General features: G+C 38.3%; 1 long non-coding RNA gene across 1 annotated transcript in view; it reads right to left on the minus strand.

Annotated features, from left to right (window-relative positions):
- The window catches only part of LOC309876951, a 47,281-nt gene extending 22,181 nt beyond the window's left edge, over positions 1-25,100 (minus strand). The window contains exons 1-2 of the long non-coding RNA XR_014317292.1: positions 25,028-25,100; positions 24,809-24,900 (exon numbers count right to left, since the gene is read on the minus strand). This is a non-coding gene — a long non-coding RNA (uncharacterized lncRNA). The remainder of the gene's footprint in view (positions 1-24,808; positions 24,901-25,027) is intronic.

The following is a 25,100-nucleotide window of genomic DNA, read 5'->3' on the forward strand; positions in this document are numbered from 1 at the left end:
GAATTTGTGGCAGGGAAAAGGCTGCAGAAAAACTGTATCATGTGACTCCCAAATGAAACCAGCTGCCTATTATTTCCATGCCTGTAACTTTAGACCAAATTATGTGAGCTGGAAAGCTAATCTTTGGCCACCCTTTGACAAAGAGGACCTTTTTTTTTTTTTTTTATATATAATCATTTTTATTTACATTTTGGGTTGGTAGCATAGAAATTTGATCACAAATATGACCTTATTGTTATCTGCTCTTGCTTAGCCAATTTTGCTGCTAAGCTAATTACAATAGTGATATGGAATATTTGCCTTAATATGTCTTTAAACTGTAGCTGCTGAGTCTACTAACAGTAGGCCTATGGTCAGTGACAAACATTAACAGGTCACTGAGATCCAGGTGCTTGTGACAATTGATAGTACTTGCAAAGTTTTCCTGCAGCCTTTACCCTGCTTCCTGACAAGGTGTCACGATTTCACACCAAGCTCCATGGTATTGTAGACTGACCATGTCTGGAAAACACAATCCTAGATCACCTCTAGATTAGGTATTACCTATAGGGGCAAGTGTAGATATAGCGTTAGACTAGAGAAGGATACCGGTGCCATGGGATCACCGAGAGTAGCTGACAGTTACTATTGCTACGAGCCTCTCTATCAAACCAACATTGCATGTATTTTGAAATCAGTTCTCACTCAGTGCAGAAACTGTACTGTGAAACACTACAGCCAGCATTCTGCAAGGTATAAGAGTAGCTGATCATAACTGTTCCTTCAGTTTTTAATATACTTTTCTCTTGAGCCTATATATTAATAACGCAATTGCTCATCTTGCAGTTTCCAGTGCCTTAATTTACTTCACGTCAACCATTTTGGAAGTGAAGATCCTCCTCCATTTTATTTTATTCTCAGTGGGAGGACAGAGCTAGTAAAAACTTTAGTAAAAAATTCATATATTTTTTTCCCTTCATGTTCTGCCTGCCTTACATCCTACACTTTAATTCTCAGTTGTTCTACCTGTTTGGGGTCTTGCAAATGACTATGCCTGCCAGTTACTTGATACTTGTAAGAATATTTTTCAAAGTTAGGCTCTAATGGGTGCGAATGCATGAAAGTAGCCATAACATAGCAGTACTTAGTGGCTGTAACCAAAATCAAAACTTCAATGTATTAGCAATTGAACAGCGTCTCTTCCGCGAGTACACACCAAAAAAATAAAAATAAAAAAACAATGTCATTCATATCTTTGACCATCTGAACTCTTAAATTCAAATGGGTTGTGTCTATGGCATATCAATACTGTCTGATCTGCAAGTGAATACTGTTTGTTGAACTTTTTCTCCCCTCAGCATTTGAAAAGCCATTAAAATGTAAAGGCCCACATATTCAACCCTCAAAAATGTAAAGTGGCTTATGCAGTCTATTGAGAAATAGATAACTATTTTCCTAAATAAAGCAACAGATTTCACAGAGATAAAAGTAATACCTTCTGCCTTTGGAGGAAGTGACGAGGATGTTTCACTGGACTATTGTGCAGTGAAATATTTACCACTGATACTATGGAAAATCTGAAGATCTATAAATAGAAAGTGGTAGAAGCAGCATGTCTCAGTGCCAGCTCTGAATTGTTATGGTCTATTCACAGCCAGCATCTTGAGGCTCAGAATAAATCCTGCAATATACATTCTTCTGAAAGAATTCATGGTCAGGAAGAAAGCTGACTGGTGGTATGAACTAACTGTAAAACAAACACGTGCACAAATCCTTGTACTCTTCTAAGGGTAATGGATTCAAATCTAGTTCCATCCAATTATTTCTTCATTTTCAGAGGGCACGGAGGAATGAAAGTATTCAAGCTTTATCTTAACCCTGCCAGATCTGCATAACAGAAAACGGCTTATAGCTTAAGGCAAAAACATACTTACTTTTAGAATCTTTGGCTTCCTGGCTGCAAATCTCATAGGCTCTGAGGTTCCCACCTCCTTGGCCTGCTTAAGTCTCCACTTCAGCAGATCTTCAGTGTAACACATTAGTGAAAGTGAAAAAACATTGACTAGCTAGCATGGCAGGCATGCAACAAGCCCAGTGTCTCATTTGTAAACCTGGTACTTCAGAGATCTCTCTGACTTTCCAAAAATCATATATATATTTTTTTTTTTTAATGTTGTATTTCTGATTTTTCATTTAGATGCAGAATAACAGCAACAAAACCTAGATCTGAAAATCCTAAATTATATACAAGACTAATCTCACCACATCTGCAGGTTTTCTCTTAGACATGACTCAGAAGAAAGGTCCCAGTTCCTCACAATTCTCACAGACTTTGTTTTCCTCAGTAGTTTTGCAGTAGACAGAGTTTTAGAATTTGGTTAGTAGCACATGAATATCTTGGCAATATTACATAATGTAAGTGTCCCTGTAGTTCTAAATGAATATATGTATACTTGTACATGTTTGTGTGTATATATTTACCTAAATGTCAACATAAGCTGCTAAATATGTAAACAAATCCTGGAGACTGTAAATTACATGTATAGTGTGCATATAGCAGTCAGTTGTAGTTGGGTTTGCCTACTGATTTTCACTTTACAATCTTGCTCTCATACACTTATTACTTATAAAAGACTTCCTTTTATTATTATTGGTAACAATTAATGCTATAGTAGCACTTAAAGACTCAAGCCCTTTCTTTTAGGTATTGTTTGTAATAGACAGGCTGTTCTGTGATTAGTTAAGAAGGGTGTCTCAGCTCTTGATGTGAGTCATGTAATCTGGTTAAGCTGTGCCCCAGTCAACCCTTCCTACCAACTGTGCACCATACAGGGGGCAGAAGTGGGGTGTTGCATTGGCAGGATTTTGGCACCTTAGAGTACCTAGAAGACATGCTACTACATGGTTCGCAAATTATTTTTAAGGCAATTTCCCAAAAGGCTCTACTCTGATCTCTTTCTAGTAGAATTTCTTCAATTATTTAAGTTACTTGGACCTAAAATTAATTCTCTTCATACTATTGTTTAGTTACTGGGGCAGTCCAAAAGACAGCATTTCAGAAATAAAACTTAGCCTGAATTATTTGTGGTCCATCTGCGTTCATGTTAAGCTTTAAGAGCATAGTTAAGCTCTAAGCAGTAATGCTAGACTTGGACCTGCCTTGGGATGTATAGTCTGAAGCCCCAGCTGGCATGAACAGAGTTTACAACAGAGATTTACCACCTGACAGAAGTGTAACAGGAACAAGTAGCAAACACACTGAGAGGAGACTGCAGCCTCAAGGACTTCCCAGAGCATCCTCAGAGGGCAACATTGTGGTTTCTATCACTACAGCAGACTCAATCCAATCTTTTCTTGGTTGACATAGCAGCATGCAGCCATTGTCATTATGTTTCTTGCAGCATTATATTTCATAGAGAAGAAAAGGTTGACAACAGATCTGAAAACTTACACATCTATCTAATCCTACACACCACTGTTGAGTTCACTTGAAACTATCCTGCTTCTCAGAACTTGTCACTAACTTTAGTTAGTGTCTGTCCTAAGCCAACCTCAGTATAGAAACTTACTATAGCCCTTACAAGGCGAATGTCAGTTTTTGTTTTTCCAGTATGCCCAGTTGAACAGAAGAAATTTTGAAACCAGTAGGACTCATTAGAAAGTGTCAGAGTTTTTCCTGTCTTGAAACAAATAAGTGTTAGTTCTAATGCTTTTAGTGTCACTAAGATATGGCAGAACATTTCTAATTTGGGCCTGTTGGTATTGTGACATCTGGGAGTTCTGCTTTGTCATCACCATCATCTGTGAAGACGTCTCTTATGCAAGTACCCAGGAACCTTACAGCCCAGACTCCCAGCTGACACAACTCAACATACCACAGTCATCACAGAGAGGAGAATTTTCTTCAAAATATTTACAAGTGAAAGCCCTACAAGCTAAGTAACATATTAGCTATTGTACTAGTTTTCAGAAGAGAGGAATAACTTTTTCAAGCTACATTTCAAAAAGACTACTGAAGCAAGCTGAAAAATTCCAGTGGATACTGGCACTGCTTTCAAAAAGTTTTGGGTGACTTTATAATACGCTCACTTGGCCATTGCAATATAGACTGTCACAAAGAGACTTTGCTTAGGCTAAAATTACTTTAAGTAGCTGCATTTTTTAATCCCTATTTTTGTACACAACTTGGAAATGGATTTAAATCATCAAGCCACTCTAATTAGTTAAGAAATTCAAGATATTGAAAAGATTAAGGAACACAATTCTTGCTAATTCTAATGCTGTACATATACCAGGGTTATTAATTTCATGCAGTGGCAACAAATTATAGAGGTCATGAAACCTTGCTTCATTGTGATATTTTTGGTCTTTCAGGTTGCAGGAACTGATCCAGTTAATAAGTTAATCATGCAAAGTTAATAAACTTGATTTCTGAGCCTTAACTCAGCTTTGACACATAACAGATTAAGTGTTCGCAAGCACCAAACCATTTCTGGTGTTGTCCTTTGCTGTCCCTCACAGCAGCAGTGGTTATTTTAACTTTCATATCAAACTGCAATGATTACAAAAGGAAACTTCTTAATATGAGTTAGAGGCTGCTGATTCACATGAACTCTCTCCACTGGCAGTCAAAGCCTCTACCTCAACTTGAAATCAAGTCCAACTACATAGGGGATCCACAGGTCTCCTTTGGTCCTGCTCTACAAAGGAGCTAGAGAGAGCCCATATGACATTGCATCACCTGTAGTCAGAAAGGAGAGGAGTACCAGGTCTAACTCCTGCTAGTTTCGGAGGCAGTCTCACTGTGACCTGTTAGAGGCAGCCTTTGACCACACTACTAAACCTGAAAACTGGCCTTGTGCTGAGGATCCCAGCCACAATAATACTCCTGGAGAGACAAACTTTCTTTCAGATTTCTGGCTTGATCTAGTAATGAGATGGAAGTAAGTTGTTGCAATTCCACCCAGAGAAAAGACTCCTTCACTATATAGTCTAGATATTGACTGCTATGGCCATATAGAGATTTCAGCACCATTGTGATGCTGCAGTCTAAGGTGGTGTGGCAGTCTGCAAATCTCTACTACCCCAGAGTGGGCAGATGTGGAAGCAGCATCTGGAAAGACCACCCAGGACTGCCAGGACTCAGCATTTTGAATGTATTTTTCAGCCTGGTATGACAGAATACGACAGTCTCAGCACAGTTCCACATCAACAAAATCTAGGATAACCTGCACAACAATTTATATTGCTAAAACAACACAATATATGATTGCAGCTTATACTGTGGCTAACAAAAGAAATCAAAGTGTATTTCCTGAAGATTTGAAGCATAATAAAAAGAGAAAAAAGCATCATTTAGTGAACTTAGCTGAATGATTTTTCAGAAAGCAGACAGTGTCTATTGTTCCTTGATTACTACAACAGTCAGAAGAGCTTGGGACTCCATGTTGGTCATGACTGGGAAGAATCATTTACCCTGAAAATTGAGACATTGAGTACACATCACCTCTTTAAAATTAAAAATAATATGGACAAAGTCCCTTTTTACAGATACTGCATCACTGTGAGATAAGCTGGGAAGAAAAATAAATAAATAAATAAATAGATAGGTAGATAATGAGGCTTTGGGTGAAACTCCAAGCCACTTGAAGTCTTCTACTGAGCTAATAAGGTCATGTATTGCTTCATTTCCAATTTCTTTTTTATTATTATTATTTTTGTTGTTGTTTCTTGCTTCCCTTTGAGCACACAAAACTAATAAACCTGCTTTTATCTCAGATAAATAAGGTAACACTAGTGAAATCTGCAAGAGCACGTGGGCATAGAAATGCCTTTTTTTTTTTTTTTTTAATAAAGGCTTTAATAAAGATGTATATACAAGCCTTGCAGCTCTTCAATAAAAGCCTGAGCCTGAGTGTTGCTTATAGACCTCAACTTCCCCTGAAGTCAGTGAGCTATTTTACAAGAAACAATCTTGTTGTGGCTCCAAGGCAATGAACAATATTATCTAATATGTCTTTTCCCTCTTGAATCTCTGCAGTTAGGTTTTTAATTACATCTGTTGGAGAATACATATGAACACAAGGGAGCAGATACACAGATCCCAGCTCGTTGCTCTCCTCACTGCAGCAGCACTTGAACTTATGGCTCCATTATAGGAAGACAGCAGACAAGAACTTGATGGCCAGCAGGTCCAATTGCCACCATCTGGGTGCCAGGACTCAGACACTCCACTCTGCAATGGCTGCCAAGTTTTAATTCCCCCATCAAAAGCCATAGCCTACAGGAGGTGGTAGTGTCTGATGCCTTTACTTGCAGTAAGTAATGAGGATGTTTAGAAGGATCATCACAAAAATAATTTTTGAGCTCACTATTCAAAATTTTAAGTAAAAGATAAATAAAATAGATTAATTGTGGTAAAAAATAAAAAAATAAAAAAATCTGTTTCAAAAGGGAAGATCTGATAAATTAGGAGTATCAGTTAATAAAAATGAACAGAACTAGCCAATGAGGCAGAGTAGTCTTGGGATCTGAATGCCTGCTTGCAATTTCTGCAAGTCTGCAGTGCTTGAACTCCAAGTTCACTGAAAGCTTTATAAAACATCAAGCCTGCGGAAGCAGGAACATGAGCTGGTGTGCAAACATGGCAGATTTACCATCCCTCTCATTCTCCAAACCTGCCCTTATGGTCCAGTATCTCAAAGTAGATTCTCAGACCACAAAATCTCAGACGATGATGTACTACTACCAGCCCAGGTAGCTTGGACACAGTTATCTGCAGCACAAGGAGCGGTTCTGGCTTCAAGCCACAGGCAAAGTTGGGAATAAAGTTTGGTCCCCTGTTTCTGACTCTCCCACACAAAACATAACACTACAAGATTCGACTTGCATTGAGTTTTGTTTTTAAGCATCTTAGTTGTGTTTGTAATCAAAGATGTGCTCAGAGTTGATTTACGTTGTAATAAAGAAATATTCCTTTTGCAAGTATTAAAATGACTTAGACATTCCAGTGGGAGCAGATTGCTTTAATGAAAGCAACAACAGTAAGAAATAAAAAATTGTTATTTTCTCTGTCTTTTAAGTTGTGGCACAACTGCTTCAGCCCCTATCCACCTCTATTAACAGTGGAAATAGTTTTACTCAACAAATATTTGTAATAAAAGCTGTAGGTGCTCCCAAGTCTGATGAAATTAACACTTGGAGTTTAATTGCTGATGCTTACAGATGCCTTAAAAATAAAATAAACATGTGATATAGGATGCATCCAGTTAATACAATAGAGCAGACCAATTATTTATCTGGAAAAGGACTGTTTTTTTAATAGTTAAATCACAGTTACACTGCTATAAATATCACAACATACATGCGTTCAGATTTAGGAGGGCCAGCAAAATGTACAAAACTGAAAAAGCAACTCACAGGAGATATAACAGAGACACACACACATGAAGTAAACTCTAGCTGTCATGATTTTTCCTAGCAGTGTCAGACAAGACACGTAGTTTTACTGCCTGCCATTTTCTCAAGCTGCAGGAGCAGTCAGAGGAGCAGAGTTGATAACACATGAGAAAAGCAATGATGAAAATGGGTTCAAGCAGCAAAGCAACTTGGACAACTGCTACTGTGGTCACTCATTTAACACACAGCCATGACAAAAACAATACACACTGATTCAGGTATAACAGAGCCACATAACTCTAGCTAGCTAAAAGCTAAAAATGAGGTATCACTGCTATGGCCTGATTAAGGCATTGACAAAATTAGAGACCTTCATTTCTAAGGCCCAAACACATTACATGCAATACATCTTCTCTGCTTCCTCTCTTTCCATTACTGACAGATAACCAAAACAGCTAAAACTACACTGGGAACACAGACCAGTTTTTACCAGACTCTCTTTCTCCAGCGTGACCTGTTTGTGAAAATCAGACTTAATTCTCTCTTTTTTATCCCTTACGTCATTTTAAATTGAAACTTGGAAAGAGATGCCCTCTTCAGAATAATTAGCAAGAAGGCAGAAGACAAAACAAAGAAGAGGTCTCAGTTCCCTAATTGCTTGATGCAATTCAAAGTCCAATATTCAAAGTTCAAATACACTTCAAATTCCAATAGAAATTCCAAATCAAATTGCAAAGAAAATTAAAAGCATCAAAATAAAAAAGTTGTGGCTAGAAGAAAGCGTACCTTTATTAGGGCACCATACTAAGTAGCCAAAATTATCAGTATGTGAAATGTAAAGAAAAAAATACTTGTGGATGCAAAACTATAACTTATTGATCTTTCTAAAAATCAGGTTGGATGCAGAAAAATTTGCTGATGATAATTCTCAACTGTTAATATTAAATATTCTTTTAATGTTAACCTGTGTTCTCATAAGTCTATTGAAACAGTTGTATGTAACAAAAGTTATACTCAGCTCTTTGGTTTAGGAACAGTGAAGGGAGAACAGCATTAACTAGAAAAGCATCTACCTACCTATTCTATCTTCTCTCAGCTGTACACGAATTAAAAGACTGATATAAGACTGATATACTATCTATCTGATGTAAGTTGAAATAGGTTGTCTGGGATTTTTGCACTAATAGCTTCAAAGGCTCAGCACCTAGGAGATCCAGAAAACACAACATACATATATAACATATGCAAAGGAAAACAAAAAAAAAAGTATATATACATATTTTTTAGTAAGTTTAGCACACAGTATGGAAAAGGTACGGCTGTTTTATAAAATGATTAGGGGACAGTAAAATGAAAAAGTACTTATCTAAACTTACAGGGTTCTGACTATGCTTGCGAGTCTAGCTGATCCTGAGCAGCCCCATCCCCATGCTTAAATGCACAGGAGCATGAAAAAGGCCTCACGTGGGCCTGTTCAGAGGCATTAAGTCTTTTTTGTGCCCATAGCACCCTGAAGTAAATACGTCAGTTAACCATCCCTCTCACCGCTTCGTTTATCCTAAGGTGACTGCAAAGGAACAAGTGATGTATTCCCTCTGATTTCAGAAATACAAAATTTACTCTGTGGTACAGCAGAGGAACCCTTGTGCTGTTCTAGTGTAGGAGTTTACCCGAGCTCCACTGTTAGAAAAGAACGCATTTTTAAATTGTGCTGCATGAAAAAAACACCCATGATACAAGCCAAGTCAGCTCTGGTGACTCACAACTGGGATCATAATTGATGTATATGTTGAGGCAATTTGGATCTTCAGAGCCACAGCAGCCAAATGAATGGAAAGCGATGCCCACTGGAGACTCGGGCCAATAATTAATCTTTGGAAAACATTCAGCATCTCAAGTAAATTCAATCTAGAAAGTGACTGATTTCTCAGGTGCTTTCAGGACCACAGGGACAGAGGAAAATAATAACATGCCAGAAAAGAGGAAAAGTCACTGGCCACTTTGAGCAAGAGGACAACAGAGGGCTGCTTCTCCACACAGCTCGAGTCCACCATGCAAGAACTTGCTCTGTAATGCCCAGGTTTGTCATATGGTCATCTCCCTACTGTTGTTTTTCAAATTATGTATGCCAGAGCCCCTGCCCTTATGAATTTATAACTGGGAGGGAGAAAACAATAGCAACAGGCAAAGAGAGAGAGAGAAAGAAAAGAGCAACTGGGGTATCCAGTTCTGACACTGCTGCTTTTAATTAAACCAGTGGAACAGCTTATGACACAGACAGATTTCCACTGTGGGTAGGAACAGAAGAGAGACTCCATGATCAAAGCATTGGTTTGATGCCATGCAACATACACTTTCTTTTATCTGCATTTCATTACATTGCTAAAAGAAGCAGCGAGTGAGTGCAGGGCAGCAAAGGTGAAGGAGCAAAGCAGATGGGACGACAAAGGAGACAAGCACGACTAACAGGAGAAGGAAACTGGGAGAAGGTGAACAGCCAGGGGGAGAGGATGGTGAAGGGCTGCTGTCGTAAGAGAGCGATATGGCTGATGGAGCAAACTGTGAGTGGAGGTGAAGGAGAGACCAATTCCAAAGGTGAGATGACTGAAAAGCTCTTCCCCGCAGGTTCAGATGCCCTCTTGTGAAATCCTCTACGCAGAATGGTCCTTTGGCTGAAAGACCTCCTTTTTCAGTCATATCTGGGGGAGCTTTCTAAAAGGCTTCTATCTGTGTCAAAGCCATGCATCCCATGGAAAGTAAAGCAAAGTAAGGAGCCACACACAGCTGTGTGGCTGGCCACCATCTGCAGGTAATAACCTGCACAAGGGTCTTCCAATTTGAGCCTGATATTTATATGAAATGATGAAGACAACAGAGAAACATCCTGCTCCTAGACATTAGCAAACCAGACTAATAGTTCACCCAGTGCTTGATGCAATTCCCTAACAATTACAGACATCACCTTCCACAGATTGCTGCTACACAGCAGCACAGAAAACAGATCATTCCATGTTACTTTGCTGCATAATCTTCCCAGCAGTCTGTAATTAAGAGCATTAAGCAGAAGAAAGAATCAAGAGGAAAAAAAGGGTTCTGACAGGTTGAAAATAGCCTATTTTGAGTGGCAAGGAAAAGATTCATATTCCTAGTGAAAGATCTATGAAGGACTCTGATCACAAAGATCATTTAGAATCAGATCCAACCCCTTTGAACAGGTTTAGGGAACTTCCCAGCATGAAAGGAGAATGCTTTGAATGGAAGCAGCTACAAACAGAGCTGTAGTACCACAGATCAAGAGGTCAAGAAAGTTTTACTGGCTTTAGCTAACTGAGAATGATTTGCTATGTCATCTTCCTTACCCACCTACCACACCAACAGTCATGACTTCTGCAAACAGCCAGTCGTCATGATGAGTGGTACAACTGACATTGTCATAATCAGAAATAAAAAAGCACAGATGCTTCTACTCTGTGTGGCTGACTGCAGCTTGAAAAAAAAAAAATGGACATTAAAAAATAATAAAATCATGATAATCACATGCTGGCACATATTATGAGTTTTTACAGGAGTGCTGGAGACAACTGGCATGATTTTCAAGGGACAGATGTCCCATTAGAGGAATCACTCTGAAGTTGACCATTGTAACACAGATTATATAAATATTACTATTCTGTATGCTGTTGGATCAAAGAACTAGATAGCCAAGATATAATAGATTAGCCAAGAGAAATTTGTGATTTATAGTGACAGAGCAAGAATTTTAAAACCAGTAAGACCACCAGAACAATAAGAAGGAAATATAAGAAAAAGACAGTTTCAAAAATGTCCATAAATTAAAAATCCAGAGTCTTTCTTTGTATATTTTCATGTGACTATGAGTTACCTAACCATGGAAAGTGAATGAAATGGAAAATGTAATAATGTATACTACAGGTAAGTTACAACGGCAGAATAATAAACGTCATTTTGATGATGTGGTCGGTATTTTAGAATCACTTGAAAAGGGGTTCCTTTTCCACAACAACACTCTGGTCTCTGATTAACATACCTTACTGTATGTATGTTTTCTAGCCGGTACAATAAACCACTTGGAAGCAGTTAAGTATTTTATACCAGCTCGGTTTCCAATTTGCTTGTACATGTCAAATTAACGATCCATTTTGTTTGCAAATCAGCATACAAGAAATGAATTCCACACAAACTCATTTAGTGTGAAATAAAAGAGGCAGTATAACAAAGCTTTAATGAAACTGCATCTAGCGTTTGGGGAAATTAATTATTTATGGAAAAGACAGACAAGCTTCTTCACAAGAATTCAGCAAAATAACATTTGTAATGCTCTGATAAAACATGAAGAACACTGTAATCTTCCTTCAGCTTACTGGAGCATAAACCAGCAATGTTTCTCAGTCATTGGAATTTCAGCAGTAAGGAGGCTTGGAAGACTTTTTTTTTTTTTTTTTTTTTAAATTGGTGTAAGATGTTAATATCAAAATTGAAGTTTGATGAGGATGCTAGTCTTGATGAAGTTATTAGCTTCACTACCAAGGCAAGATCATATACAAAAAGCCATCAGAGAGCTCCTTGAGTGCCATCCTAGGGTAGTAGCTCTGTAGAAGCAAAATAATCTCAGCCCTGATAGTCCTCAAACATAAAACAGCTCTCCCATTCAGGTATACTGAGTGTCAGGGAGATCAACAAGACACTGAGGAGATATGTCCTATGTTTATTCCATCTATGTTTTTTGTTTGTTTGTTTGTTTTTGCCTCCCCTGAGGTACACATAAAGTGACAAAGCAAATGGCCTCTCTTTCACACAGCCTTTTCCTTTGGAATTCCTGAAGTTAAAGGGAGAGAGATGATTACCCTTTTAATAACAAAAATATACTTTTAAGATGTAATGAATTTAATTCTGTGTAATGTTCAATCTTTGACAGCCACAAACTTTGTTATGCGGGGAGGACACAAAATACAAGCATGAGTAATGGGAATTTCCTTCAATAGTTATAATTTTGTCACTGATTTTTAGAAAAATTATCAGTTGGTACTGGTAGTTACTTCTGCTGGAGAAAAAGGAAATGTGTGTGAATGTTAGAATCAACTGTAACATATTCCTTGTTCTTATTTTAAGTTTATCTTCACAAAGAGATAAAAGTTAGCTAACTCAGTGTAAAACTTCTGTGAAAATTAAAACCTGTACTGTTTTTATGTAAACTATTTAGTTAGGATAAAATCTATAAAGAAGAAGGGAGTTTCTATTGACTCCTTGACTGAAATGAAAGCTAGCATCTGAGCTGCATTAAGATTTTACCACCCAGACATTCTGAAGTTATTTTTTTCATTAGCAAAGACACCGCCAAAGGGTTTTTCTTTCTCTCTGCTCTAATCCACTTTACTTCCTCTCTGCCAAATTTGTCAGACAGTTAATGGTTGGTACATTTACATGTATGCTTTAGTCCAGCTGATCATTGCAACAGGACTGACACCTACTAGCCTTCGGGTTGCTCCCAATTTGAACTAGCTGTTGAAAAAAGACCTGAGTGTACTTTGTTTGAAAGCTGTGCTCTGATAAACTTTGAAGGAATAGCTCTTTCTCCCTCCCTGGCATTTTTTTTTTTCTGACTTGCTTTGGCTTGTTTCAAAAATACAGGCTCTCATAATCTCCTGTAGTAATACAAACTGTCTTTACCTGTTTCAACTTGATTCCATTTGGAGTCCACTTTTCTAATCACCGATGACTTAATCTGTATGTAGTGCTTCAGCTAGACTCACTGTGCTTTGTAATGATGGTATTGTTCCCACAATCTTCAATGAAAATACCTCACCCAACACATCATAGGCTTTATTTCTTCCTTTTAAAGCCAAATTGTATCAGTGACCATAGACCATACCAAGAAAGCGAGCCAGAAGTCTCTAAATTAGCAGAGACCTGAGATGATAAAGTTTAAAATGCTGTTTTGAAGCAAATGTTCATTTATAGAAAAGGTACTGATGCCTAATGAGATTTTTAACACTATTCCTTCCGAAGCTTTCTAAGAAGACAGTTCAAATTGCACTAGGTGGGTTTGCCACATTATGTGCAACAACATAAGTTCCATGATGTAACTCAGCAGCAATACATTTTTGTGCATTAAGAAGGAACAAACTACCACAGAACTGGGATGGTTTGAGCCATGTAACAAGCATCTTTGATGCCACAGTCGGTGAGTGAGTGAAATGCCCATGCCTGATCCAATGCATACTTAACTCAGTGGAAATATTTGCCCCGATTTCCATATGCCTTCATCCAGGCCCACAGAACTATAATTCAGTATCAGATAAGCCAGATAATAATACAATGCAGGTGTTTAGGAGCAGTTGTATTTCAGCTTCAGGTACCTGCAAATCTGATTTTCAAGAAGCATGTCAGGGAACATCTGGATTCTCAAGTTAAACAAAAATGAAAGTTTTGAAAAATATTATTGTAGCTCTGATGAGAAACCCCACTTAAGTCCTTTTTTCATTTGGTAAAGATTTGTATATCCTGATATTATTAAAATTCATAGGCTTGTTGTGCATAAGAGACACCTTACAAGGCATTCAACTTCTCTTTATAAAGATTTACTCTTTCATCTGAAAACACAGTCAGACAATCATTTTGCATTTAAAGAAGAGAAACTCTTCCTTTATTTGCCTCCCTGTCCATCTCTAGAGATTAATAAGGAGCTTGGACTTTCTCTGCACTCAGTTCTTTTCTTTAGAAAGAACCAATATATTTTGATTCAAGACAATGCCTACTTTAATGAGAATTTGACTAAAGCTCTCATCTCTGTTTGCAAAGAACTTCAGAAAGACAATGACTGAGTGATTATCACAAAAACAGCATAAAAGGATCCCCAAAAGAGCTCTGTTTTTATTCCAGGTGTATTGAGTTCCCAAACAAAACAAGGCTGGGCAATACTTTTACCTCTGCTTAGTCGGTTCATTGCAGAGATTTTATCCCAGCATGAACAGGAAGCTCACACTGAGAATGGCTTGATGCATCTAATCTGAAGTTGATGAAAGGACTTCAGGTGTCTAGAGCTTTCAAAGTAATTTCTTTCATCAATAGTAAAAACTGCTTAGGGAAAAAATGGGGGGAGGGCAGGAGAGTTGCAGAAAACTTGTTTCTTTAATATTAAAAGATAAGAAAATTGAAGGCTCCTAGAAATATGGTGAATTATTACCACCATTTGAAAGACAGAAGCTAATCACAGTAACTACACCAAAAGGAAGAAGCAATCCTGCTTTGATTTGGACTTCTTCATTTCTAAAATATACCAGATGATCTCCTTTTTCTTTGTAAAACCATGAGAAGATAGCAAAGCAGCAAAATAAAACTGCTCAAGGACAGACAGAAAGAAGGAAATAAGCTCCAGATCCATAGTAGGAGATCGGGGATGCCAAAATGTACCTCTGCACTCTCTCTTTAGTTACACCTGAGGTACATCAAAACTCAGAGCTATGGATCAGGAGAAGCTAATCTGTCTCCCTTAGCTCTCCACTGACCTTTATGCTTCACAAGAAAAAGGCAACTGTGTGTGCCTGCCCTCCAGAGCGTGTGCAAAGCCTTCAAAATGATCCCCTGTTCCACGCTCTAATGTATAAAGTGTGTATGCACCAAGAAATCTTCAAAAAGCATCACAACTTCCTTGATAAAAGGTCAAGTAACTGATATGATGTCTCTTGCCCTAATAAATATTAATTTGTTATAGTAAAATAAACAGTGGCCAGAATAAGTGACCACATGGAAAACAAATGTCTGAAAGGAGAGGAGAGTATTTGCTTCTTAATGTTGAAAACACTGTGTCATGTTTACTAATAGAAATAAATGCCATTGGATTTTCACTTGAAAGGAAATTTTTTCCTTCCATCACTCTGACCATATGCTGATTTTACAGAAGGCAGGGTCTGGGCTGGAATCTAGCCTTGCTTTGCCTAATTTATAAAATATCAGAACTTCTTTCACTTCTCATTTAGGGAAATGCCATTTTAAAAATGCACTCTCTCAGGCATTTAATTCTGTAAGTTTACCTAGTGGTCATGGCATATTGCACAGGCTCTTTTTGCCATAAACAGATCCAGACTGTTTTCCTAAACCTGCCATTCCTTAGGATGAAACTATTTTCTCTTTCAGGAGCCACCAGTTTTTCAGACAGCAGTTACATCCAGGAAGGAAATCATCTGTCCCTGGATTCTACTGCCTTGCAAGAAGTGACATTAGCTGCATAAAGAACAGAGCCCATATGCAGTGCTGAGTAGCTTACAGAAGAGGGAAAACACTACAGCCAGAGAGTTCTTAACAATGAACAGTCCTTAAAATCAGAGAATGTGGCATTCAAAACTCTGCTCATGTCTTTTGTTTTGCACCTAACAGGCTGAGTCCCAGAGGTACCACTCTCCATCCAGCTCTGGAAATGAACCTCACAGATTAGGAGCTACTCTGTATCGCTATAAACCTTGCAGGCAAGAAATTTGTTAAAAGTCTTGTACCTAAGAGGCTCTGTTAATACTCCCTTTGAAGGCAATAGGGCTTTAAAAACGAGTTTAACAGCCCACGCTGCTGCACATCTGTGCTTACAGCTGCCATTAATAATGCCACGGTTCCGGTGGCAGCAACACCTGTCTTACCATAAGGTTGCCTTCACAGGACCCTTCCCTGTCTATTCTCCTTCATAAACACAAATAAATCTGAAAAATCAACCCTTGTTTCATATGGCAAATCCATTGTAGGATCACCACTCAAAGTACCCAAAACCTTGAAGCTTTTATACATCATTTCTGGTAATAAGAGCTGTGTTGCCTACATAATTAAGTCCCTTGGAGGCAGTATGCTTGAAATGGATTGAAAATTAAGTCCTTTATTTAATTCTGCCTTTCTTCAGCATCCTCTGAAAAACATCAATTTTTATTTAAAAATTCGTATTTATCCTTGTTACTAATTCCACATTTGATGGATGTCAGGTTGCCAAATTTATATGATTCTTTATCAGAGTGCTTATTAAAATAAGTTTTTTATGCAGAAATGAAAGAATCAAAAGCATCAGCAAAAAGAATAAAAATTATCATGTGTGTGTTTTTGTTTTTTTTTTTCCAGCAATACCCATAATCAATTTTTATGTACTAGGATGCATGGGAAAATAAAACTAACACTTCAACCAGATTTCTAAGAATGTTAATAATGAAAGTTAATAATGAAGGAAAATATCATAACATTTTTTAAGCAATAAATTCTTCTAGATACAGAGAAAAGTTCCCCAAGAGGGAAGACAATGCCTATGGCTTCCTTCTTACCACTCTGAGCTTAATGAAGTATTAGTTAACATACTGCTGAAGTGATGACAAGTTCAACCTTCCCCCCCCAAGCTGGGATGCCCTTTAAATAACCTCCTCAGGCTTTATCCAGCCCAGTTGCCAGCTTTCATCACAGGCATTGCTGTGAGTTGCCCCAGCCCAAGCTCCAGCCCCACATTCCCTTTGGATGAGCCCTTCCTGCCAGGCAGAGCAGAAACAGCCAGGCTTGCTGCCCAGGAAGCTGATTCTGCTACAACCTCAGCCCAGCAGGTCAATAAATCTAAAAGGAGCTATTTTATTCCCTTTGTCTTTTATTAGCTTTGTCCTAGATTGTATACAGGCTCTCTTGTGTACTCCCCTTTGTCTACACACAGGGAATGAGGAAGCCTGCAGAATAATTCCCTGATCCTAAGGCCACTGTTACCATATGCTTCATCATTACCATTTCCTCCATGACACTGCCTTGCATGGCATGTCTCTGAGTAATTTCACATCACCATAAGCAAGAGCCCCCGCATATCTCCAGCCTTCTGATCACAGGAGAAAGCCACTATACTGTGCAGAGAGGAGGCAGCTACTCAGAGATCTTTCTCTAAGTTATTCAGACATCACTGGTCTATAAGAAAGCTGCAGATGGGTACATGATAGACTTCAAATCCTTCATTTTTCATTTGTGAAGAGCAGTGCTCCTCTTCCCTACCAATTTATATCACTGAGACTGTGTACCTTCTCATAGATAGAAATCTTGTGGGCTTAGGACACAAAGAACACAAGAAGATTCTCATTTTTATGTTGCTGCAGCTACTGTGATATCCTAACAATATCATCTTTCCAAGTGCATCCACACAATTATTCAAAGTTATAAAAAACTTTCAAATATAATTTATGCTATGATAAGTAACTAGTTTTGAAACTTCTACAATATACAAGTATCAGAAACAGGATGCCATTTTTCTGCTGGTTAGCTGTTCTCACACCAACTTGTAGTTTTAAAGGAATCAATCTTGTTTGATCTTAGACAGGTAAATAATCCTTTGAATGTTACAAATTTTCTTGGGCCTTGCAATATAAACTGAAACACACCATCAAGTGCATCTTCATCCTTATTCAGTAAAGCTCTAAATCACCTCTCCACAGAACACATGCAGCTCTGCACAGAACAGAGACAAACAACTGTTAACCAACCCCACTGCAAAATAAAATAATAAAACAAAACAAAACAAAACAAAACCTATCCCCACCTCCCAGCATTTATTTTGCTATTAAAATCAGTTTGTGCAACTCTATCCCTTGAATGCACCAGCTCGGCTTCCTTTTTTTTTCCCCCCGGTAAGATCAGGACTAACCTCTAAGAGGTCTTCCTACTGTTTATCACCATCAACCACAGCCACACGGAACATAACAAACTGGGCCTTAGCACAATACCCATTTTGCCTCTTGACATCCATATTGACCTTTTCCATCAAGCCAAAGATGACATACAAGCTGATCACTGAAGAATTTTTTTCTTCTTCACAGCCAGAAAACTAATGTGACTTGCTTAAAAAAAAGCTCCTTAAACAGACAGACACAGAGATCAAAATACAAATGCATATCCATTCCTACACAAAGGTTCATCACAAATATCTTACCAATATACAAGTTTGCTGTACAGCTAAACATATTGTAATGCAACCCTTTGAAGGTTGGAATGAAGCCAACCATAAAAAAAAAACAAAAAGAAAAAAAAAAAAAAAAAACAAAAAACAAAAAACTTTGTTTCATTTTTTTAATAAAAGCTGGAGAGAAAAGAAAAAAAGATGCAGAAAAAAAATATTATAGAATGAGATAAGATAGACAGGGACTGAATAGATAGGCACTAGGCTGAAGAAAACATGCTCAGATACTAGACTTGGATGTTGAAATATAAAAGATTACTGCAAATGAAATGGCAAGAGCCTCACTTACTATAATAAATGCTTTTATCTCCTTTTTTTTTCTACCACTAACCTAGCCAGGATCTTGCTGATGATGAATTGTTCCTATAAGTTATCAGAGCAGCAAAACATACGAGGAGAATACAGTGTCTTATGAGCTATGTTACGTGGAGATTTTGCACCATCTGCAGGTCCAGAGAGATATAAAGACACTGCAGTTATCCCATCCTATAATAAAATACAATTGCTGTATGCATAATTTTGAGTTCCAGCAACAGAGATTTTGTGGCATTTTTGAATGCAGTATTTATGGGTGCTGGATGAAAGACTGTTTTCCCCTTGTCAGACCATTCTGAATTTTCTCCATCAAGAATAAAACCATATAAGATATGTATTTCAAAAATACATTTGAGGATCCCCTTATTCTTCAGCTCAGTAGAGAGCACAGTCCCACTAGCTGAATTCAGGGCACTTACTTTTTTGGGGCAGTGTAGCAGTGACCACAAGCCTTCTTTTGATAAACTCCTTAAATTCATTACTTGGGAATACCTGGAGATCTTCAAAAAATGTGTAGAGGAAGTGCTTCGTGACATGGTTTAATGGTGGACTTGGCATTGCTAGGTTAAAGGTTGGACTAGATGATCTTAGAAGTCTTTTCCAACCTAAATGATTCTATGATATAAAACAAGGGTTACACATAACCAAAACCTACAGAGTATTTACCCTTACCTAAATGTAATCCTTTGTACCACAGTATATATTGTTAAAAAGGCTTTCTTCTTACTTTCTTCGTACTTCTTGGCATGAAACATTTTTGACCATGCATTGAAATCCTGAAAAAATAACAGTACAAGAATACAATTTCTTGTAGAGATAAGATGATTTCAGGAAATACACCTTTTCCTAGGATTTTAAGTTCAAAAAAACAAAACAAAACAAAACAATCAAACAACAAAAAAAAAACCATATACTTATTCTAAAAAATGGATCAAGATGGGAAACTAAGCAAATGTATCCATGTAATCATGCAAGAAAAATTCACTGCATAAAAATCATTCAACCTAATACACTAGCACAAACATCGATATAAATTGATATAAGAAATGAAGTCAGTGGGTTTTGAACTTTATTTTTTTGAAAGAGAGTTATCCTTTAAAACATTAAAAGAGAACAATCTTGACTGTGGCTGACAAAAGAGCAAAACAAATAATATGGTATTTAGATTGAAAGTGAGTTTGATGGATTTGGTAATACTGGTTATATATCACAAAGCACCCTTATCTGATACATCTGCCCTACTACATGTTATACTGCAGCAACTATAAACAAAGGCAATGACTGATGATAAAAATTTGTGATGAAAAGACATGTTGGACTAGTATCAAGCATATTCCATGGAAAGACTGTATATCACTTCTGCTGATGACTTCAATGTGTATTTAAAATAGACAGCTGCTTTCAATTGATTTTGAAACCTCCATTGACGTCAATAAGAAAACAATGTCACCAAAAGATCTATGATAAAATATGGTGAGTTTTAAGAGAAACTGTGCTTTTAGTAATTTATTTTTAAAGGATTTTGTTGCTTTTAGTGGGACTCCTATGAAAAAACATTTGTTTAAGAGTACCACCACCATACTTTCTCTACCTCTCTCCTTTATCTCCATCTCTTTTACTGCATTTCTCCTAAGCCTTCTCCTAGTTTCACCACCAGTTATACTTCCACTTTCTTCCCACATAACTAAAGATCAGTTATAATATAATTCTTTTATTATTTTTTATCAGAATTATCAGGCTAAGGAAGAATTAATTCTTCATGGTTTCAAAGTACAGAAAACTTAGAAGATAACATTTAGTAGATGTAAACATTGCAATTTAACTTTTCACAACCAAAAGACCTAGGAATACAAGACTTGTTTTTTTTTTTGTTTGTTTTGTTTTTTAAAGTTCATGGTTGATATCCAGGTAATCCTAAAATGCTATAGGAGCAACATAAATGTATTAGGAAGGTCTGACCACATCTCCAGCTACAGGACTAGCTTTAGGATCAAGAATAAAATAAGCCTAAATTGAGGTTACAATGGCAGAATATCTTGCCAGCAATCAAGAGGATGGTAGGACCTGTTAGCTTCATTCCTTCATACTAGTGAGTTCTTTACACTTTCTAATACTTCTAATATAGAAAAGAAACATAAAGACAGACAAAATAAACAAGTAAAATAATCTCCTTAATGGAAAAAAATACCATTTTTTCCTCTTTCCCTAAAGAATTACAAAGTTGACTTTTCTTCCTAAAACTGGTTAAAAGGTGTGTTCTGCATGATGTCATTGGTAGCATAGTCCAGCTCTATTAATAGTTTGATTTCTTGAAAAAAAGGAAATAAAATTGTCATAGTGCCTATCCTGACTTGCCTCTTGCCAAACTAGGCTGCAAAATTGAAGTTGACAGATGACCTGCAAAGAGTCAGAGGACTGTTCCTCTTTACTATAAATACCAACCATGTTTATGATTCTAGAAAAGTCTGATGTATAAATTTATGATGTCTGTTGACCTAAAAGAAAGGCAAAATTTAGATTGTCTGTACAAGCATAATAAAAGTAAACAACTTTTTACATAAACATGGTTAACTTGTCATTTTAAGTATTCCTCTTGACACAAGTGCTTCTATTTTAATAATTCATTTAAATAAAAGGCGAGAGAGAGAGAGATTTTTAGTTACTAAATGTAAATATCTTCTCAGACAACTTTTTTTGGATCCACCCAGCAATGGGTTTATTCATATAATCATTAAGATTGGAAAAGACCTCCAAGTCCAACCATCACCCTACTACCCAAGCCACCCACTAATCACGTCCCTAAGCACCACGTCCAACCTTTCCTTGAACACCCACAGGGATGGTGACACCACCACCTCCCTGGGCAACCTGTTCCAAAGCCTGACTGATCTTTCTGAGAAGAAATTTCTCCTCATTTTCAACTTGAACCTTCCCTGGCACAACTTGAGGCCATTCCCTCTAGTCCTATCACTGGTTATTTGCGAGAACAGGCTGACCCCCCCGCTCCCCACAACTTCCTTTCAGGTAGCTGTAGAAAGCAATAAGAAATAACTGTGTTAAGCTGAGATGACAGATCTGACAATCACTGTCAATGCTTCAGAGTGCAAAGATCTAGACCACTGCCACACAAGCACATTTCCTCATAAATGGCAACTTTCCAAAACTCTCTTCCATGACCAGGTGCTCCATTCCCTTTGTACTGCTTAGCTTAGGCAATCAGAGCTGTCATGGTACTTATCCAGATCAAAGATGCTGTCTCAGCTTTTTTTCTGAAATGAACTGCAATAACAGAGCTCCAAAATTCACAGGGGGAAAGAAAGAGATGAGGTGCCCTCACAGGGAGGAATACACAGCAGTCACACTACGCAACTGTTGAACTGAAGAAAGCCTTCAAAGGTTTTAATGCAAGGCTCTCCCATTACGCAGTTAAAGCAAACATTTCTGGAGAAACGTGAAATACTCATTTGGCTTTAGATTCAGTGGATCTCAGTGATTCAAGTCCAATGGATTTCTAACCCTGGTCTTCAAGATTTGGTGAAACTTTGCATTTCAGTGTTGGTGAAACTCGTGTCTCACAGGTAACTGAAACTGGTAACCCAAAGGCAGCTTCTTCAAGTAGGAAAAGTTGTTAACTACTGAAAAAAAAATCAATGACATACTGTAAAATTTGTGTTTTGTCCACTGCACTCAATCGAAATAATCAAAACACTTCACTCACATACACAGATTTAATCACTGCTAGTGAGCTGCTTCACCCTGACATTGCCAGATCCATAAGCATGACATGGTGGAAATAAGACCCTTAGAAGTAGTTCTGTCTCAGTAAAAGTAGACATTTCCTGCTATAACTTTTGAGGGGTTGTTTACTTTTGCTTTTAAAGAAAAGCTGAAAAAATACAGCAATTCAAAAATACACCAAAGACTAGGAGTGTCAGAGCATATAATAATACACAGAGCATATAATAATAAACTAATCGTATTATATAGTAATAATAAAATAACTAAAATAAATAAATAAGAGTGCCAGAATTTATAGCAATAAACAAGTCATCATTTGGCTTCGCTGGCTGCCACAAGCATCCTACAGGAAGACCACCTAGAAATCAGCTGCAGGTGAAGGCTGTGCTCTGGAAACCACTGCCACATTTAGCATTCCTGCAGGCAAGCCCCCTCCTGCACTCACATGCTGCAGTTGGAGGATTGGCACAGCTGGGTGCCCCTGGGACCTGCCAGGGCATGGTGGGGCCATGACTCAGCTACAGTGCTGGGGCGGATGCTCCTTGACCTTCACCCATAATGAGCATTGAAAAAAAAAAAGCCTGGAAGGCTTTTAGACTCCCATAAAAACAGGTTTTATTGGGGTGTTTACAACAATATTTATCTTTTTCTATAGAGATAAGGCAATTAAATAAAACAGAAGTATAAAGACTATAAACACAACTGTGTGCAGCTTCCTGCCAGCTCAGTAGCTTTCCAGGTTACTTTCACCCTGCAGCCCATTTTAGCTGCCCCTCCTGGGCAGCCACCAAACCAACATCTGGGACAGTCACCTCCATCTGCCTCCACTCAACTCAGACTCTTCTTAAAACAACAAAACAGATACCCTAAACCACCCAATAAAATAAAATCGTATCTGCATCAAGGGCTGATTTTCTCCAGCTCCCTCTGAACAAATACCAAAAGAGGAGACACTATTTTACATAGGGAGAAGACAGAAAGATCTGCTCACTAGCTATTACTTTCTAGATATTCTCCAGACACCCCAAAATTCATCCTAGGTTGCACTGAGCAGCTGCTCATAGCAAGCCCCCAGAATACACAGAGAACATCTGCTCAGCACCTATTACACCTCCCAAACAGGCGGCATGGCTGGGGAGCAGCAGAAGGGAATGTATGCTCTCCAAGACTATGGCTGTTTCTCCACAGGTTTATTTATTAGTACTGAGGCCACTCTTGGCCAGGACATGCCTAGTCAAGATATTAAACAAGGAGGAGGTAGAAAATTACGTAGGTACATGTATCTTACAGTATCTGTATCTGTGGGAAAGGACTTATCATAAGAAGGAAATGCACAAACAAGTATGATAAAATGCACTAGTTCAGGACAGGGGAGCGTTAAACTTTGACCCACATGTGTGGGTGAAAAGTTCACAGCAGTGAAAAGTTGATAGGTTCACCAACTCAGCTTCTCTCAATGAACGAGGTTGTTGCAAACAAATGCATCTGCTGGTTCCTTTCTGTTTTGGGGCCTAGGACCCAGGTATCCCCTAGCAGTCTTCTTTCTCCCAGGCAAACCCTTAGGTGCAGCCTGTGCTATGAACACCCTCCCAGGGAGAAGGTCCTGCAGTTTATTTACCCTGTAGATCTGAAACAAATGGTCCAACCTCCTCCTATTCCCAGACTACTTTGGCGTGTGCTTGCTGCAGGCAAAGTCTACACAAGTGCTGGCATTCAGATCAGGAAGGTACCTGTGAGGTGATTCAAGTGACCACCACCATTACCCATGCCTCATCTCCTACTGCCATGGAGCAGCCTTGCCATGCACAAATTGGATCCCTACAGCTGAAATGAAACACAAGGTTACCTGCAACAGGCTCCTGCTATACAGTACTGTTTCTTAGCACAGCCATAACATAAGCCCACATTAAATGGGCACCAAACATAGTCAAGAGATTGTACAGGCAAATAAGAGGCAGTTAAAAAAGAAAAAAAAAAAAAAAAAAAAGAAACAAACAAACAAAAAAAGCACTGACAGCCTTGACTACTTCTACAGATCTCTAGGCCTGATCAGCACTTGGCCTTTCACATGCATGAAAAGGCTTTGCTTCAGATTTTGAAAGATAGGGAAAAATTTCATTCCTGCCACCCATGTATCAGAAGGGATGGCTAAAATAGTTGAAAAGTGGGTGTAATCCAAAAGCAAAACTAAGCAGGAGCCCAGAGACTTCAAGCTCCACAGTAATGCAATACACTTATGCTACTTTTGTCTGTCAAAACAGGTAGAAAAAGCATTTGAGCTAAAAACAAACAAACAAAAAAGCGCAAACAAAAAACACAGAGCCAGGGAGCCTGAAAACCCAGTGTCAGACTGGGAGCCCATGCAATAGGCCCAAAACCCACCCCAGAGCCAGGTCTCTCAGAACCCACCAAACCAGCAGAAAAGTCGGTTGTCCTTAAGTCTCCCCTTGCTTTGCTACAAACTCAGGAAAGCTGGCAGATCTCCCAGTAACCGTTTCTTTCTGAAAGAAAAAGAAAATAGGTGTCCTTACAAGTTTCAGCACCACACTCCTGTCCTAGAGAGTATTCACAGGCAACGGAGTGTGACTTGATACAGAGTGAGAGGTCCGCGCCCACTCACAACCACACCTTTCTCTTTCTTCAGCTCAGCCATTGCTGAACCGTCAGCATTTCCCTTGGCCTCCCCCAACCAGGAGAGGAG

This window comes from Aythya marila (assembly GCF_965140915.1).
Source record: "Aythya marila genome assembly, chromosome: 1".
Lineage (NCBI taxonomy): Eukaryota > Metazoa > Chordata > Aves > Anseriformes > Anatidae > Aythya > Aythya marila.